The sequence below is a fragment of the Salarias fasciatus genome, chromosome 1, assembly GCF_902148845.1.
Source record: "Salarias fasciatus chromosome 1, fSalaFa1.1, whole genome shotgun sequence".
Lineage (NCBI taxonomy): Eukaryota > Metazoa > Chordata > Actinopteri > Blenniiformes > Blenniidae > Salarias > Salarias fasciatus.
The window spans coordinates 8,674,515-8,693,269 of record NC_043745.1 but is presented as its reverse complement, the minus strand read 5'-3'; positions in this window follow the sequence as shown (position 1 = coordinate 8,693,269).

Genomic DNA, 18,755 nt, shown 5'->3' with positions numbered 1-18,755 from the left:
CCCCCCCCCCCCCCCCCCCCCCCCCCCCCCCCCCGATGGAATTAATGTTTGTTGTGGCTGGATGAAACCATCATAGGTAAGTTGTCGTAACATTAATTATTTCTGACAACATTGTCATTATGCTGAAGATATGGCCTTTCCTGTGTTGTGTGCTGCTGTTTGATCGCCCTGTCTGCTGTGTCATTGTGTTAACTACATGTCACACATTTTAAACTGTCCTGTAGATTGGTCATGTGTGTCTGAATTGTGCTACTTCTGACTTTTTGGGTTTGAAGCAGGCTGTATTGAATCTGACATCACTGGATGTCATTTGATTTTTATCTCTAGTTTGATACCTATATCTTAAAGTCTGCATTAGGCTTATAACTAGGTTTGACATAATGACTGGCAAAATCCATGGTGCTGGCCATGGTCAGAGAGGTTGATATGCGGCATTTTTATTTTATGTTTTAGTGGAGATATTTCGGCCACAAGGGCCCATGTTGAAATGCTTTGCCCCCCCATAGGCTGGGACCCCTGCTCCGCCCCTGCTCGGCAGTGGAGAACCCCCAGCAAAAACAAAAGTGACACTGCTCAATATTTTTGCCCCATATTTTGGACCAACCTATCAATCTCAATAACATATGAATCAGTAAGATGATGAAAATAACACACAGCAGACATAAATGCACCAGGTTACTAATAGCACCAATAATAATGCATTTTTGTATTTTGAACCAATACCCAATATACAAAATGGAATCATTTGTTCATTAGAATGTGTAAATATCAAAAATGTAAATGCAAACACCCTGTTGATACTGAGTGCATTTATAGCACATTTGAGATAACTTTTTTTTCTCTCACTGGAAAATGTTTCTTTCAGGATATGCTAGCACGTTGCTGCTGCTGCCAGTGGGCATCGATTTAAGACGGCAGTTAAATCAGTGAAAAGCCAACATTTTAATCGAACACACATCATAAATTAATGCCACGTGATGCTGCTCACCTCGGCAGAAGCTGAAGCGACTTGGAGTTGGTCGTCCGTCACATAGGTGGAGAGGCTGTGCTCAGAGATCCATCTTTGGACTTTTCTCCCCTAAAACCCTCTTAATGGGCCAAACCGCCTGCACAGGTATGCAGAGATTTCACCTTGCTGGTGGCGTTCACGTCCAGTATTAGATTGGCGTAACTGTCCAAAGACAGTTTTAGTAAGAATATTAAGTTGTTTTTTTGTTGTTTTTTTGAGAATTCAGAAAATAGATATGGTAATGGAGAAGCAGAAGTTTGATGAACACAATATGAAACCAGATAAAGTTTTTTTTGTTTTTTTTTTTGTTTTCCAATAGCAAATGGAGAAACAGAAGATTTCCTGAATTTGTATTTCAGATCAAAACAAAAAAACAAATGGCCAAAAGAAACACTAAAGGTACCTTTTTGCTAGTTGGTTTTTCTGTCAAACTGACATAATCAGATTCTACAAAATGGATCCTGGGGGAGTGATAAGGGGATGAGATGTGTGTGTCCAGTAGTCCAAGAGTTTGTGTTTACAGGTGAGCTGTGGCCCCCTCTTGGTCAGAGAGTCACACTTAAGCTGGTATAATGGGCCTCAATCCGGCCTTCAGGGTCACGGTGCCCAAGAAAGTGGGTGAAGGGAGATTTGTCGCTAGTCGCTTTTGACAAAAAAAGTCGCCAAGAGGCTTTGGAAAGCCGCCATATTTAGCGAGAAAGTTGTGAATTTGGCAACACTGACCGCGTGTACTTTCTTCTTTGTTTGTTCCTGTTTGGACCTGCTTGTTCTTCTTCTTCTTCTTCTGTGGTAATGGTGGTCGCCGGCAGCTTTTAGGCTCATTACCGCCACCTAAGGTTTGGATCAGGACTCACTTTTTTTTTTTCTTTTTTTTTTTGTTACTCGTGTATTTGTCGTGTGATTGTGTGTACCGACCCGTGACCCCCGTACCGTGACGGTACGGGACGAATACAAATACCGTTACACTCCTACCTCGGCCGTCACACTGCTCCATCGCATTCTCTTTGTATTGCCTTGTCCCCAGACCCGCCTCAGCTCCAAAATCCAAATGTGGATGTGGAGTGCGCGGGGCTGGTTCAGGGGGCTAGGTTGGAGCAACACCTGTAGAAACAATGCATTGCGCACTCTCTTATTGAAATTGTTGCATAAGCATGATCTGGTGGAGGTGTGGCAAGCGATGAATTTGACAACAAGCAGTGGCGGCGCCAGAGTATTTTTTCTGGTTCAACTAAGGTGGGGCTGACCCATATTGTGGCAGGCCTCCAAAAAATGCCAGAACTTCAATGTGAATGTATATTTCAAATAAAACAACACCCCGGCTCGATCTAGATGCAATGAGAACACAGTCGCTCCCTGGGTCGAGCCAACTTTCCTCGTTTGCCGCACTTTTGTCAGTGTGAGGCTTCCGTAAGGCACGACACGAACTGTTATTCTGAGCGCGCACACCGAGCATGGCGGAGAGCCTGTCTTCCTTCTGAAAGTCAGTGATTTGTATAGCCTGCAGAAAAATCATGTACAACAGAACAACCGCTCTGGCTCCGTCTCCGGTCCGGAATCACCGCAGCACTGATTGACACTGCCTGCGCTGCCTCTGCAGTCCGCTGGAGGAGGTTGCCAGATCTGTCGCTCAAACCCATAAATAATACGAAACCCGTTTAACTCAATAGAAAGCAGCTGAAACCGCCATGTCGGTTGAAAATGCACGTTAAAACCGTATTTGTATAATTAAAAAAAAAACACGTCATAAACACAGAATCATTTCATCAACCCGTCCCACGTGTTCAATAAAGAAGCTTGATTTGGCAGAAACCCACAAAATCTGGCAACACGGAGCTGCTCCGGTCACAGAGCTGTTTTATGCCATTTCAGTGTCATTTGACTTTCCTGCAGTGACGAAGTACAAAACCGTTCATTTTTCTCCTACGTATAATGACTACATTGTTGTTTGTTCTGTATTCTACCAGGAGAAGTGAAAAAAACGCACCCCACCGCCTTATTTGAGTTTAGTCCATTCCGCTCCGCCCTTCTCGTTCGACGGTGAGAACATGATTCAGTTATTTATGAGGAGGCTGATTTACAGATTCACATTTCTACAAAGGGGTCCTGGCTCGACCCAAGTCGTTTATGAACGCAGAAGGGAAGAGACCATGCAATAGCAATCAGAGGGTTCATAAAGTCAACTTTAACACACACAGATCACCCGATTCAACACCACACATTTTCTAGTTGACCTATAAAACAATATACTCGGCCTGGTCACAATCTTCCTGTGAAATGTATTCGGCCTGGTCACAATCTTCCTGTGAAATGTATTGTGTGTGTTGTTATTGTCTTCTAATGTGGTGTAGGCTAGTGTTTGAATGCATTTGAGAGTGTGTTTGGACAGCCAATGGCTTACTGAAACAACAACATGCATTTATTTCTGCATGTTTCATTGATCATCTTCGCCAAGACGATTTGATGTAAGGTTTTTTGTAGGAAAAAGGGCGTTATATCTGGTCAAAACAAGATTGTTGGAATTTTAGGAGCTTCATTTTCAAAGGAAATCAGAAATATATTGAAATACTGTGATGTTTTTTGATAATGGATGTGATTACTTTTATTTTGCAGGTTGTTTCGTGCAAATTCGAGCTGTGGGGGCCGAGCTGTGTTCCGCGAAGCTGGAAGCTCAACTCGTTATATATTTCTCTATTTCAGCTGATTTTTGACTTAATGGAGACTTATTTTTTTTAAATAAGCACAATATAAGCCAAGGCCATGTCTAAAATATATCTATTATGGTATTGGATCAGTTTCTGACCAAAAATAGCATCAGCAATATACTATCTATGAAGTTACAAAGGCTGAACTAATATAGTATCTCGATGTCCAGAATTTCCAGTAGTGTCCGTACCCCTATCCAGTTCCTCATTCCTACTATGTATTTGGCTTGAGCTGAATGTTCTATTTTATATACCTGGGTAGCACTATTTGCACACAATTAATATTACAACAGTTGCAAATGGGATCTGTTGTTTGCAATTGTAGTGTCCGTACCCCATGTAGTGTCCATACCCTCGCATTTTGTTATTCCACTTAGAAGTTGAAATTCTTGATATTATTGGAACATGTGAGCATGTTGAAAAGGGGTGTATTTATCTACAACTCTCAAGATAACATATTTGCCTAAAGGTACATCTTTTACCCACAGAAAACTAACGCAGAGAATCGAAGCAAGGACTTTGAATTCCAAAATTCCTCTTTTTGAATAACTCGCATAATGCTACGGGAAAATTCTCATTTGGTAAATTTGGTAATGGTAATTGCCAGATAATTTAAACAACAATTTCAGTGACTTTATGTTATTTCACTGCACTACCAGTTAGAGGTCGACCGATTCATCGGATTGGCCGATTCATCGGCCCGATAGGACGTTTTACAAACTTCTGAGTGTCAAGATTTCAGAAATAATTCAGTTGTTGTTGTTCATTTGATACAAATCAGTTAAGAAACATAAATTACAGCAATCCAGCAATGTGCAAATTGTATGTGCAGACATTTATATTAAGTTTGCAGAAAAGATAATTTATTTTCCACATATTTCATCACATTTGCACGTTATAGAGTCTTTTGTGGTCATTTGATGGGCAATAAAGCAGAGTTCTGTTCATATATTTTACTAAATTAAACAAACAACTGAGTTTATTAAGTTGTAGTGATGCTCTTCATCTGTTTTAAGTCTTGTTATGCTATCCAAGTCATGCTAATGTAGAGTCCATACCCCATTTTACCTCAACATCTTTAACTGATCACCATTTTACTACCAAATAAGATTACTGGATGAATTTTTTTTGCATCTGATTGCTCGAAAACTGTAGTATAGTGAAAATAAAAATTGGCACAGTTTGTTGAGGCTGAATTTTTTAGTCTGCTGTCCACCTGGAGTCAATGTTGATTGTGACCAGGCCGACTGTATTCCATAGAACAGCCAAGAATCTAAACACAGCTCCAAAAAATTAAGAATGCAGGCAGCAAGAGCGCAGTACGTCAAGTAGTGTGGGCTAAGAAGTTTTCGGCTGATTTGTTTGAGTAAACTCTGCATATTGCGTCGGGTGTTTGTTTTTCAAATGATGTATAAGATTCCTTGTATTAAAAGATGCCTTGTCTTTACCCCCTCTTGAAATCCCAAGTTTGCAAATTGAACAATTTGCAATTGCGTTGTTTTTATCGTCCACCTGAAAATACTTCCACACTGCTGACATGCTCTCCTTCTGTGGGCGCTCTCAGCTCATGTGGTAGATCCACTTCCGTGTTTTGCTTCACTTGATCAGTCGTGTTCTTGCAGGCACGTGATGTCATCTTTCTGTAGCATGGAAAACCATCTCATTTAACCCATTAAAGCCGGGCACGCATTACCGCTGAAGCATGCTTCAGTGGCCAGAAACGCTCAATACAAAGTTACGAGGCAGTGCAGCAACACGATCTTTACCCGGAAACAGGATCACTTATGCATATGCGGGAGTTTGATGCATTTCATTGCCTAAGAAACAGCTGACCCGGCGTCAATGGTGAAACTGTGCAACAGCGCTTCCGGGTTTAATGACAGAATTGCACAACAACGCCACTACCGTAAATGCGTCCCAGCTTCAATGGGTTAAAAAGGAAATTAAAGAAAAAATAAACATATGTATCCAACCGAGTCCAAATCGGGAGGAAACTTCAGATCCCGAGCGAGTCTGTAATCACGTGATCGGGGCCGATTTTCGATCACATGATCAGATCGGGACATCCCTATCTCTCAGAGACTGTCGCTTATGGCCATACTGCCCTGAGCAGTGGGAGTGGCCAGGCGTGTGACCAGAGAGGAATGGATCAGCACGTGTGTGCTTGGGGCTGTGGCTCCCGCAGCCTTATTTTTGCTCGTGATTGCCCCCGGAGGTAGGGGTGGGCGGTATAAACGGTATAAACCGTATGTGTTATAAATTTGGTCCACGGTAGGGATTTTGGTCATACCGCCCAACCGCGACAGCACATTACGTCCTCTAGGTGGCAGTAATGCAACTTTAGATGCCCGGTTGTCACGTGTGCAGGAGGGAGGACCCACGCGCAGGCAGTCAGAGAGAGTTGAGCTGGTTTATTGTCCAGAAAAGCAGGTTAACAGGAACGCAAACAAGCTGAGGTGCAGGCAGGGACACGGACAACACACACAACGGACCGGCAAGGACAAGTGAGGGCTACGGGCTTTAAATAAGGTGGACACAGGTGAGGCACATTAGGGCGCTAACGAGGAAGGAGACCAGGCAGGAGAACATGAGGAACAGACAAGCAGGAGAGACAGGGCATGTAAAAATGGGGAAACAAAACCAAAACCAGTCCAGAGCGCCCCCACAAGGCTGGAGGGGCATGGGGCGTGACAGTACCCCCCTCTCCATGTGCGCCTCCTGGCGCACAAGGCAGAGGAGGGCAGGACTGGAACGGGGACAAGACTCGGACTGGAACGGGGACAAGACTCGGACTGGAACGGGGACAAGACTCGGACTGGAACGGGGACAAGACTCGGACTGGAACGGGGACAAGACTCGGACTGGAACGGGGACAAGACTCGGACTGGAACGGGGTGTGCTGCGCTCCTCGGCAGCCAGCACGGAACGGGGTGTGCTGCGCTCCTCGGCAGCCAGCACGGAACGGGGTGTGCTGCGCTCCTCGGCAGCCAGCACGGAACGGGGTGTGCTGCGCTCCTCGGCAGCCAGCACGGTCAGGAACAGGATGGGTCGGGGCTGCACCTCTGCAGACAGGACGGACAGAACAGGACGGGGCTGCACCTCGGCAGACAGGACGGGACGGGACAGGAACCAGGGCTGCACCTCTTCAGCCAGGACAGGTCGCCGGCAGCAAACAGGAACGCCGGCAGAAAACAGGAACTGGAACGCCGGCAGCAAAAAGGAACGCCGGCAGCAAACAGGAACAGGACGGGTCGGGACTGCATGGCGGCACACGATGGGGGGGCGAGCTTCTTTCGCCAGCAGGGGGGCCATAGGCACACGGTCCGGGGGCGAGCAGCCTCGCCGGCACACGCCCAGTGGGCGCGGGCTTCTATCGCAGGGGCGAGCAGCCTTGCCGGCACACGCCCTGGAGGGGCGCGGGCTTCTATTGCCGGCGGGGGGCCATAGGCACATAGTCCGGGGGCAAGCAGCTTTGCTGGCAGCTGCCACAGGCAGACAATCCGGGGGCGCGAGCTGCGCTGGCGGCGGCCCGAGGCAGACAATCCGGGGGCGCGAGCTGCGCCGGCGGCGGCCCGAGGCAGACAATCCGGGGGCGCGAGCTGCGCCGGCGGCGGCCAGAGGCAGACGGTCCGGGGGCGCGAGCTGCGCTGGTGGCGGCCAGAGGCAGAGGATCCGTGGGGTAGGACTTACTGCCTGCTGGGTCCAGACGTGGCCGGTCCGTTCTGTCACGTGTGCAGGAGGGAGGACCCACGCGCAGGCAGTCAGAGAGAGTTGAGCTGGTTTATTGTCCAGAAAAGCAGGTTAACAGGAACGCAAACAAGCTGAGGTGCAGGCAGGGACACGGACAACACACACAACGGACCGGCAAGGACAAGTGAGGGCTACGGGCTTTAAATAAGGTGGACACAGGTGAGGCACATTAGGGCGCTAACGAGGAAGGAGACCAGGCAGGAGAACATGAGGAACAGACAAGCAGGAGAGACAGGGCATGTAAAAATGGGGAAACAAAACCAAAACCAGTCCAGAGCGCCCCCACAAGGCTGGAGGGGCACGGGGCGTGACACCGGTTCCCCGAAGAAGTACACAACAACAGCGATGGCGGCGAGAGGTAAACAAACCGAAGAAGAGCTCCTGAAAAAGATTGGTGCAACATCTAAAACAGTGATCTGTAACTGGCGGACTGCTGACCGAACATTAATATCTGGCTCGCCAGATGATTTTGAAAATCTGAGGCAGCTGCTTCACGGAGGCAGTAACACCGTCCATTAACCTGTCAGCATCCAGCTCCTCCTAAACCGCCTTCATTACCCGTGAAACACCTTGAAACATTCTGATTCAGTGAACAACCTAAGCCGTGCAGCTCCTGCTACCTTCAGGGACACTTTGTAAAAGTAGCCTGCTGATAGACGCCACCGTGTCTCAGTCAGGTGTTAGCTTAGCTTTTAGCCACTGACAAACAAGGATCAGTAAAAAAAAAAAAAAAAAATGGCCCGACGCCAAATCAAGTTGCGCACCCCTGATCTATTATTTCTGAACATGGTTTGGACTCAAAGTTATTTGACTTACTGTATGTTATTTAATAGTTTAAAAAAATACTTCCTGCCTCCATGCTTTTACCATGTGCTATGGCAGGGGTCGGCAATTATATTTGGCGGCGGGCCACTTTTTTTGGGGGCACTTCAATCGCGGGCCAAGGGGTCTCCGGCTCGTGCGCGCGTCCATCCGCGGACTGGAAAGCGGGGGGGGGGGGGGGGGGGACCCCGGACGCGTTTAACGCGATTGCATTCGCGCGACAAATGACACTGTGCCACGCTAGATGCACAAGTTTTATCGCTGGTGTGTGAATTCATTCCCGTGACGCGTCACGCTGGAACAAATATGCAACACAAAACATCCTGCTGAAACATCACAGTCTCCTCATCACCGTCTCCTGCACAAGAATCCTGTCCACTGCTGCTGTGGACAGGATTCTTCTGTTTGTCCCACAGTCCTGTGTGCACCCGGCTGTCTGTGTGTGTATGTGTATGTATGTGTGTGTGCCCACGAGCATACTGATCAATGGTGCGGGTTTTGTTCTTTTTTTGTTTTTATGACTGTTTCTACTGTTCAGCACTTTTATGAATATGAGAAGTGCTTTTACGAATAAAGATTGAGATTGAGATGGCTCCGCCCACCGCCATCGCTGCTCTGTATTTGGAAGTCAGCTCCAGCTGTAGCGAGGCCCCGGCATCGCTTCTGTATCATGCTGCCCTCCGGAGGTGGTCTGAGCTCGGTGAGCTCCACCATCTTCTGCAGGAGCTGCGCCCGGACTGCCGGTTCCAGTGCTGCTTCAGGCTGACGCCCGGTTTCCACCAGAAGCGGTGAACAAGTGAGATTGTGCACGCTGCTCACCGCAAGCCGCTTGCCTTGGCATCATGCCAACTGTTGTGTATCAGCACATCCGTGAAGACCTCCATGCTGATAGGCTGTCCTGGCGCGAATTCGCTTGAAAAGTTCAATTATTTCAACTCGAGCGACGAGCAATGGAGCGGCGGGTGGCGGGCGGCAGCGAGTGGCAGTGCAAGTCGACGGGTGCGCGGATTTTTCCCTGGAAACGCTCACCGCCGGCCGCTTGTCGCATCGTCGCTCGCCGTCCGTCGCCCGCGGCTCAAGGTTGAGCGACAATCGCGTCATTACATTGACTTAGTATGTAATCTCATCGCCCAAAAAATTCCCGTCGCGTCCGGTGGAAACACACTCAAACTTACTGGAGAATAAACACACGGTGAGCTCGGTGCAGCGCACTCACTTGCGCTCTCTGTTCACTAGACGAGGTGCCACTCCTCTTTATTTTTCAGTGACAAACCGGAAACCACAACTAAACAACACATCCTTCGAAGATTGTCTATTGCAACACAATGACAGATATCGCACTCCAACAGGGGTGCGTGCGTCCGCTCGAGGGCGTTTGTGCGCGCGTGTGTTGGAATCCTCTCGCGGGCCAGATTGGACGGTTCGGGCCCGCGGGCCGCTAATTGCCGACCCCTGTGCTATGGTAACCATCAAGAAACTGCTATTCTGTAATTTGTATATCAAATTATACCGTGATAAATACCGTCTACCGTGTAAGGTTCAAATTATACCGTGATATAAATTTTAGGCCATATGGCCTCCCCTACCTGGTGGCTTTTCTTTTTGGGTTCTTTCTAACTTCTTTTTTCTTTTTCCTCCTTTCAGCCTGCGCTGTGTGTGTGTGTGTGTGTGTGTGTGTGTGTGTGTGTGTGTGTGTGTGTGTGTGTGTGTGTGTGCGTGTGTGTGTGTGCGTGTGCGTGTGCGTTCTCGTATTTCTACCCTTGTTGGGGCCAAATGTCCCCACAAGGATAGCAAAACGTGGAACGACGTGCCTTGTGGGGACCTTTTTCCGGTCCTAAGTAGGAGAAACAGTGTTTTCTTGACCATGTTGTTGTTACTGAAAAAAGTAAAAGTGCAAAAACATTTCTTTAGGGTTAGGCTTTGTTGTGGTGTGGGTTAGGGTTAGGGTAAGGGTCAGGGTTAGGGGACACCGTCGATTTGATAGGAATCTGGAATTCCAGAACGGAAGAATCCGGATCCGGAATTTGCAGTTCTGGAATCTGGAATCTGGAATCTGGAATCCAGAACTGCAAATTCCGTATCCGGATTTTTCAATTCCGGAATCTCAATTCCGGATTTTGACCACTATGTTTTGAGCGCTAGAGAGCCATCAAAAGTTAGAAAACCATTTTAAAATTCAGTTTTCAAGTGGCTAACCCATGTTTTTCACCAAAATGACTCTAAATAAATCAGAGAACCCGGTCATGTGGGATTTTCACCCGAAATGCCAAAAATGTTGGGACGAGCCCCAAAACACACAAAACAGACAGTCACACCCCCACAAACGCCTGGGTGGGGGTCCCGCCGGTCCCCGAGGGGTCAAAAATTTCACGTTGGAAATTGACCCGACCGACCCTGAGGACAAAGAAAGCTCATCAGCCCGGATCAACGCTAGAGAGCGGGGGCCGATTGGTGAAGTCAAACATTTCTAGAGGTCCTGGAGAGATGATACCCCACCACACCTGTCAGGGACCTCCCCAGCTGTCAGTGGAAGCCAATCCCAGTCCTCTAGCTACTTCCTGGGCGGAGTTATCATTGCTTGACCGCATCTGGAATCCCATTCCAATCTGGAATCTGGAATCTGGAATCTGGAATCCCAACCTGGAATCTGGAATCTGGAATCTGGAATCTGGAATCCCAACCTGGAATCTGGAATCTGGAATCTGGAATCTGGAATCCCAATCTGGAATCTGGAATCCACTTCCAGATTGCGTCTTTGAAGCTCAAAGTGTTTGGATCAGCCCAAAAACACCCAATACAGACAGTCACCGCCCCGAGAGACGTGTGCGGGGTCGTTGTCAGTCCCCGAGGGGTCCCAAATTTCATGGTGGAAATTGACCCGACTGACCCTCAGGACACCCAAGGCTCATCCCCACCGATCCAACCACATAGACTATGGGCTGATTCATGAGGTCAAATTTTTATCCAGGGGGTAGAGAGATGACACCCCACCACACCTGTCAGGGACCTCCCCAGCTGTCAGTAGAAGCCAATCCCAGTCCTCTAGCTACTTCCTGGGCAGAGTTAGAGCAGATTCCAGATTTGGTCATTGGTTGACCTAATCTGGAATCCCCTTCCAGAATGTGACATCGATTTTTAAAAAGTGCAGGTAGACACTTGAAACTACAACCATTGCACTGCTGAGGCCCTAAGCTTTCATTTGATGCCAATCTCAGCCCTCTAGCTCCTTCCTGAGAGGAGTTATCATTGCTTGACCGAATCTGGAATCCCCTTCCAGATTGCGTTTTTGACCCTTAAGATTGCAGGTAGACACGTGAAACCACCACCATTGCACTGCTGAGGCCCTCAGCTATCATCTGAAGTCCAGCCCAGTCCTCTAGCTCCTGCCTGGGCGGAGTTATCATTGCTTGACCGAATCTGGAATCTGGAATCTGGAATCTGGAATCTGGAATCCCAATCTGGAATCTGGAATCCACTTCCAGATTGGGTCTTTGAAGCTCAAAGTGTTTGGATCAGCCCCAAAACACCCAAAACAGACAGTCGCCGCCCCGAGAGACACGTGTGCGGGGTCGTTGCCAGTCCCCGAGGGGTCCCAAATTTCATGGTGGAAATTGACCCAACTGACCCTCAGGACACCCAAGGCTCATCCCCACCGATCAACCACATAGACTATGGGCTGATTCATGAGGTCAAATTTTTATCCAGGGGGTAGAGAGATGACACCCCACCACACCTGTCAGGGACCTCCCCAGCTGTCAGCAGAAGCCAATCCCAGTCCTCTAGCTACTTCCTGGGCAGAGTTAGAGCAGATTCCAGATTCGGTCATTGGTTGACCAAATCTGGAATCCCCTTCCAGAATAAGTCCTTGACCCTTAAATGTGGAGTTAAACACTTGAAACCACCACCATTGCACTGCTGAGGCTCTCAGCTATCATCTGAAGTCAATCCCAGCCCTCTAGCTCCTTCCCGGGCAAAGTTATAGCTGATTCCAGATTTGGTCATTGGTTGACGAAATCTGGAATTGCCTTCCAGAATGTGACATCGTTTTTTAAAAAGTTGCATTTAGACACTTGAAACCACCACCATTGCATTGCTGAGGTCCTAAGCTTTAATTTGACACCAATCTTACCACTGTAGCTCCTTCCTGAGCTGAGTTATAGCTGATTCCAGAAGCGGTCATTGGTTGACCGAATCTGGAATCCTTAGCCATGTTAGCTCCACATGCTAGGATGAGCCCAAAAACACCCAAAACAGACAGTCAGCAGCCCAAGAAATACGTGTATGGGGTTGTTGCCGGTCCCCGAGAGGTCCGAAATTTCACGGTGGAAATTGACCGAACCGACCCTCAGGACACCCAAGGCTCATCGCGTATCAACACATATCCAACTCCCATAACCCTAACCCTAATGTTGATGGAATTAGGGTTAGATTATCGTTGACCGCTAGGGTTACGAGGTTCCCAGAGGGCTGAAAATGCTCCTCATCAGCCTCCCAATCCATCCATATAGACTATGCGCTGATTCGTGAGGTCAAATTTTTACGCTAGGGTTAGAGATATGAAACCTCAACAGACCTGTCAGGGACCCCCCGGGGAGACGCATATCAAATTTGCATAACCCTAACCCTAATCGTTTGCGAACTAGGGCTCGATGACCTTTGACCCCTAGGGTCAAGTTGGTCCCAGAGGGCTGAAACTTCACACAGCGGAAGGCCTGGCCCCCCCGATCAACCTCCCCGAGTTTGGTACCAATCGGTCAATTCGTTAATTTTCACCCCCTATGACAGACTACAGATCCTCTAGAGTTACTATGCCATCAGCCTCCCAATCCTCTCTGAAATGAGATTTCGCTGAAAAAAGTGAAAAAACACGATTTGAAGGAGATCCAAAGGTCCGATCGGGATGCCATTCCACACAGGTGTCGGGGACCCGCCTGGGCCTCACCTGTCAAAGCCACACCCTCCTAGCCCCTCCCCTTCCAGAGTTATTCAATTAAACGCGCTCTGGAGGTTAAAGGTCACTGGGCGGGGCTAGGAGGGCAGCAGAGGGATGACCTTCCACAAACAGGTCAGGGACCCCCCTGGGGGTCACCTGACAAAGCCACACCCTCCTAGCCCCTCCCCTTCCAGAGTTATTCAACTCCGAAGTCGTTAGCGGCGGCTAATGCTAAACGCGTTAACCACGCGGCTTGTGCACGCGCTGGAGGGATATCCTTTTACACACCCATCAGGGACCCTCCCGGGAGTCATGCATCCAAATCCCATCCTCCTAACCCTAATCGTTTAGGAGTTATTAAAGCTCAAAGTTAGGGTTAGCAGCTAACGGCTAATTTAAGCTCCTTCTCAATTTGCGCAGTAATTCTACGCGGTGGGCGGGGCTGCCCCATATCAAAGGGTGCCTAAGGTCACCACGCACCCTGTGTGCGAGTTTGAGCCGGCTAGCTATCACCGTTTGGGAGCTATTAACGAAAATAGCTAAATTAGCTCGTTTTTTAGCCGCAAAACGTTAGCATTTGCCTATTTAACATACTTCTACATGTCCCGGGAGGCTGAAAATTTTACCACAGGTGCAGAAGGGGACCCCGAGGCAACCCTGAAAGTCTCAGCCCTCCAGCTATTACCGTTGATTTTTAAAAAATAAAAACGTGAAAACGCGAAATGCAGAAAGTAGCTTTTTTCGGGTATTTCCGTTTCAGCTACAACCACCGCAGCCGGCACACATCAGCGGGGTCTAGAGACGGTCATTTTGATGCCACTTTGACCTCGTTTGCTCCAGTATTTCAAAAATGGCGCACAAAATATGTTCGGTTAAGGCGTTTTTGAAAACGAGTGCCTTCAGCTCTCCTGAAAGACTTCCGGGTGGCCTAGAGGGCTGAGATCGCACACCGTGGATGTGCTGCCAGCCCCGATGCATGACCCCGAATTTCAGCTCCCTGGCTCAAGGCCTTATGGGAAAGGTCACCCCGTTGACCTTTGACCGATAGGGTCAGGAGGGTCGCACAGGGCTGAAACTTCTCACAATGGATACCCTGGCTCCCCCGATGCAGGTTCCCGAGTTTCGTGTCGATCGGTCAAAGCGTTGAGGGATTGTGCTATGATTCAGGCTTCATTTCGGGCCTTCTGCAGGGCAAGTGAAAACGGATGGATTTTTTTGGAAAAAAGTATTCTAGAGAGCTGAAACTTCACAGGGTGGATGCCCTGGAAGCCCCGATGCAGGATCTAGCGTTTTTTTGTCTCTAGCTCAATGCGTTGTTTTCACCCTCTGAGTTTCACCCTTAGAGTGATGAGGGGATCCCTGACCTCACATGAGGTATGTGTGCGGGGGTCCTGCCGGTCTCCGAGGGTCCCAAATTTCATGGTGGAAATTGACCCAACCGACCCTCAGGACACCCAGGGCTCATCCCCACGGATGCAACCATATAGATTATGTGCTGATTCATGAGGTCAAATTTTTCTGCTAGGGTTACAGAAATGACACCACAACACACCTGTCAGGCACCCCCCAGTGAGACACATATCCAACTTTCATAACCCTAGCCCTAATTGTCGGCGAACTAGGGTTGGATGACCTTTGACCCCTAGGGTCAAGATGGTCCCAGAGGGCTGAAAATCCACACAGCGGCTCTCCCAGCACCCCCGATGAAGCTCCCCGAGTTTCGTGCCAATCGGGCAAAGCGTTAATTTTCACCCCCTATGACAGACTACAGATCCTCTAGGGTTACTATGCCATCAGCCTCCCAATCCTCTCTGAAATGAGATTTCGCTGAAAAAAGTGAAAAAACATGATTTGAAGGAGATCCAAAGGTCCGATCGGGATGCCATCGCACACAACTGTCGGGGACCCCACTGGAAGTCAACTGTTCAAGCCACACCCTCCTAGCCCCTCCCCTTCCAGAGTTATTCAATTAAACGCGCTCCTGAGGTAAAAGGTCATTGGGCGGGGCTAGGAGGGCAGCAGAGGGATGAGGTCCTACATACAGGTCAGGGACCCCCCAGGGAGTCAGCTGTTAAAGCCACACCCTCCTAGCCCCTCCCCTTCCAGAGTTATTCAACTCCAAAGTCGTTAGCGGCAGCTAATGCTAAATGCAACAACCACGCGGCTTCCACACGCGCGGGAGGGATCCCCTTCCACACATCCATCAGGGACCCCCCCGGGAGTCATGCCTCCAACCCCCATCCTCCTAACCCTAATCGTTTAGGAGTTATTCAAGCTGGAAGTTAGAGTTAGCAGCTAACGGCTAATTTCAGCTCCCGCCCACTTTGTGCAGTAATTCCACGCGGTGGGCGGGGCTGCCCCATATCGATGGGTGCCTAAGGTCACCACACACTCTGTGTGCGAGTTTGAGCCGGCTAGCTGTCATCGTTTGGGAGCTATTAATGTAAATAGCGAAATTAGCTCCTATTTTAGCCACAAAACGTTAGCATTTGCCTATTTCACATACTTCTACATGTCCCGGAGGGCTGAAAATTTTATCACAGGTGTGGGATGGGACCCCGAGGACACCCTGAAAGTCTCAGCCCCCTGGCTATCACCGTTGATTTTTAAAAAATAAAAACGTGAAACGGCGAAATACAGAAACGTGCTTTTTTCGGGTATTTCCGTTTCAGCTACAACCACCACTGTCGGCACACATCAGCGGGGTGTAGAGACGGTCATTTTGATGCCACTTTGAGCTCGTTTGCTCAAGTATTTCAAAAATGGCGCACAAAATATGTTCGGTTAAGGCGTTTTTGAAAACGAGTGCCTTCAGCTCTCCTGAAAGACTTCCGGGTGGCCTAGAGGGCTGAGATCGCACACCGTGGATGTGCTGCCAGCCCCGATGCATGACAGCGAATTTCAGCTCCCTGGCTCAAGGCCTTATGGGAAAGGTCACCCCGTTGACCTTTGACCGATAGGGTCAGGAGGGTCGCACAGGGCTGAAACTTCTCACACTGGATACCCTGGCTCCCCCGATGAACATACGTGAGCCTCGTGTCGATCGGTCAACGTTTAAATTTTGACCCCTGGGAGAGCTTGCAAATCCCCCAGACTCAGTGGGGCATCAGCCTCCCAATCCAACCATGTAGATTATACGCTGATTCATGAGGTCAAATTTTTCTGCTAGGGTTAGAGAAATGACACCACAACACACCTGTCAGGCACCCCCCAGGGAGACACATATCAATTTTTCATCACCGTAACCCTAATAGTCAGCAAACTAGGGTTAGATTACCTCTACCCCCTCGGGCTAGGAGGGTCATTATCCCAGCCCCCCTCCACACAAAGCTTAAAAAATAAGTACAAGTTCCAAACGCGAAAAATTCATAGCACTGAGTGGCCGAGTGGTCTAATGCTATGGCTTGCAACCAGTAGGTTGTGGGATCAAACCCCACGGGGGACATGCTTATTGTGGTGCATCTTGAGCAGTGGAGACTTAGTGTTACTGAGGCAAAGTGTTTTATTAAACTAACTTAGCCTAACCTTTCAGATTCCAGAATCTGACATTGGATGACTAAATCTGGAATCCCCTTCCAGAATGTGACATCGTTTTTTAAAAAGTGCAGGTACACACCTGAAAGGAACACCATTACACTCTTAAGGCCCTAAGCTGTCATTGGAAGCCAATAAAAACCCTGACTGGAGTTAGGGTCAAGGCTTAGCGCTTAGGGTTGCAAATAGGGTTGACCAAAGACCCCTTACCATTTAAGTTAGACACTTGAAACCACTACCATTGTACTGCCAAGGCCCTAAGCTTTCATTTGATGCCAATCCCACACTTCTAGGGCCTTCCTGGACAAAGTTAGAGATTGTCACCAGAATGAAGCAAGCTGGCATTGCATTCCAGAAAGAGACATTGAAACCCAAAGTGTTTGGATCAGCCCAAAAACACCCAAAAAGACCCAAAACCGACAGCCACCTTTCATAACCCTAGCCCTAATTGTTTGGAAACTAGGGTTAAATGACCTCTGACCCCAAGGGTTAGGAGGGTCATTATCCCAGCCCCCCTCCACACAAAGCTTAAAAAATAAGTACAAGTTCCAAACGCGAAAAATTCATGGCACTGAGTGGCTGAGTGGTCTTATGCTATGGCTTGCAACCCAGCTTTTGTGGGATCAAATCCCACAGGGAACATGCTTATTGTGGTGAACGTCAAAGTTTTTCTTTAGGGGTCAGAGAGATGTCATCACAACATACCTGCTTTTTGGGGTATAGGGTTACAGTTAGGGTGTAGGGTTACCGAGTTGGGGTTACACATAGGGTTGACCATAAAACTCTTAACATTCAAGTTAGACACGTGAAACTACCACCTTTACACTCGTAGGGCCCTCAGCTTTCATTTGAAACCAGTCCCACGCCTCTTGCTCCTTCCTGAGAGGAGTTAAGGCAGATTCCAGAATGTGTCATTTGATGTCTAAATCTGGAATCCCCTTCCAGAAAATGACATCGATTTTTAAAAAGTGCAGGTAGACACTTGAAACTACAACCATTGCACTGCTGAGGTCCTAAGCTTTCATTTGATGCTAATCCCAGCCCTCTAGCTCCTTCCTGAGAGGAGTTATAGCAGATTCCAGAATCGGTCATTTGATGTCTAAATCTGGAATCCCCTTCCAGAAAATGACATCGATTTTTAAAAAGTGCAGGTAGACACTTGAAACTATAACCATTGCATTGCTGAGGCCCTAAGCTTTCATTTGATGCCAATCTCAGCCTTCTAGCTCCTTCCTGACAGGAGTTATCATTGCTTGACCGAATCTTACCAAGACCACAACAGACCTGTCAGGGACCCCCGAGGGAGACACATATCAAACTTTCATAACCCTAGCCCTCATTGTTTGGGATTGTTAGGGTTACAGTTAGGGAGTAGGGTTACCGAGTTAGGGTTACACATAGGGTTGACCATAAAACCCTTAACATTGAAGTTAGACACTTGAAACTACCACCATTACACTCGGAGGGCCCTCAGCTTTCATTTGAAGCCAGTCCCACGCCTCTAGCTCCTTCCTGAGAGGAGTTAAGGCAGATTCCAGAATGTGTCATTTGATGTCTAAATCTGGAATCCCCTTCCAGAAAATGACATCGATTTTTAAAAAGTGACTTGAGACTTGACACTGCAACCATTACACTGCTGAGGTCCTAAGCTTTCATTTGATGCTAATCCCAGCCCTCTAGCTCCTTCCTGAGAGGAGTTAGGGTTGAGAATTCCAGAATCGGTCATTTGATGTCTAAATCTGGAATCCCCTTCCAGAAAATGACATCGATTTTTAAAAAGTGCAGGTAGACACTTGAAACTGTAACCATTGCATTGCTGAGGCCCTAAGCTTTCATTTGATGCCAATCTCAGCCTTCAAGCTCCTTCCTGACAGGAGTTATCATTGCTTGACCGAATCTTACCGAGACCACAACAGACCTGTCAGGGACCCCCGAGGGAGACACATATCAAACTTTCATAACCCTAGCCCTCATTGTTTGGGATTGTTAGGGTTACAGTTAGGGA